The sequence below is a fragment of the Rhyacophila brunnea genome, unplaced genomic scaffold (genome assembly GCF_057557595.1).
Source record: "Rhyacophila brunnea isolate RB1 unplaced genomic scaffold, BYU_Rbru_1.0 scaffold_103, whole genome shotgun sequence".
Classification (NCBI taxonomy): domain Eukaryota; kingdom Metazoa; phylum Arthropoda; class Insecta; order Trichoptera; family Rhyacophilidae; genus Rhyacophila; species Rhyacophila brunnea.
The window spans coordinates 478,041-479,655 of record NW_028232756.1 but is presented as its reverse complement, the minus strand read 5'-3'; positions in this window follow the sequence as shown (position 1 = coordinate 479,655).

The window sequence follows — 1,615 nt, the reverse complement described above, 5'->3', positions numbered from 1 at the left end:
AAAAATCAATGCACTTTCCATGAATGTAATTCTGCTGCACAGATTGAATTAGATGATTTGATGTTTTGTTGGCATCCAAATGCATGGTTTATTCTGATTATATAACAGTGTTCATGTTATTATATAAAGAATTAAAAGAAAAAATTAATTATAGGTTGACTTGGATTCCATGGTTTTTAAACGAGCAGTGTACAAAACCATTGATCGTAGAATAATTGTTATGGATGCAATATAAACAAGAGAGATTAAAAAAAAATGCTGAGCTTAGCAGGACGATAAAACAATAAAATATCACGAGAAGAAGCATATATGCATTTTAAAGCTAAAATTATGTGATTTAGAGTAATATATTTATTTAAAACCTTATATTCCATGTATAATGCGAGATTCTGCTCTAATTAAGCCATAAAATACGTCTATATCAAATCTTGCAATTATTTAAAATTTTGACATTAATTATCGTATTTTATTTTTCAATAAAACTTATGACAAGGTAATCCTATTCTATTTTGAAGATTATAGGTCTTTATAGTGTCGACAGCTAGGAAATAATATAGAATTCTTAAAATGCAATACTTAAATGCACAATACTCTTCGGTACCGATTATGATACAAAGTTCTGAGGATTATTTTATTTACATATCCACGTATTTGATTTTTAAAAAATATAATTATATCACAAGCTCTAAATGAAACTAAATTTATATTGGCATAGAAAATAAAAACAGTAGAATAGAAACTAAATATGAGATAAAAAATATATTTTTCCCAAATTAAAGATAAAACTGGTGTTGTATAAAAAAAAGCGAATATTTCAAGTAATATTACTAAATCAGCTTCTTTTGTCTACACATATGATGATTGTTATTAAAAATTCAACACTAAAAAAAATAAAGACTAAAATAAATATTAGATTTCCAATTTTTATATAAATATCACAAATTTTTATGAAACAGAATTTAGTTTTACGATAAAAATATTGGATTTAATGTTATTTAATATAACAAAGTGGTTCTTTTGTGGAGATTATAAAATATAAAAAACCGCTAAATTCAATATCACTATGGGATTGAGAAAATCCCTTAAACTAATAATTGTTAAAAAGATAAGAGGTATCAAATAAGAGATAGCTAAGAGTATGGTTATGAAGTGTCTTAGGTAAATTTATAACTTTATTCTTAAAAAAATCTAAAATCTAAATTTTAAATATTTCAGCAATATATTATCTTGTTCTGATATCTATTTCATATAATTAAAAATAAATAACATAATTTAGATCTTTATTATATTTTAAGACAGATTAAAGGGCGAAATAAAATTTATAAATATACATAAATTTTGAATAGATAAAATATACACATTAAGTAATAATAGAGAATACATAATTAAATACAGCTGATTTGTTTTCTTATATTTGGAATACAAAATGTTTTTGTTTACACAGAAGATGAACAATTTTATAAAGCAAAGATAACGATATAAAAAGCTCAAAAGATTTTAAAGCATGAAAAGTGATTTTCGACTATCCTTTATATACAAAAACCAAAGGAAAACAAAATTCACATATAAAATAAACGATCTCATAAATATTATTTAACCATATTTCTTTAGCTAC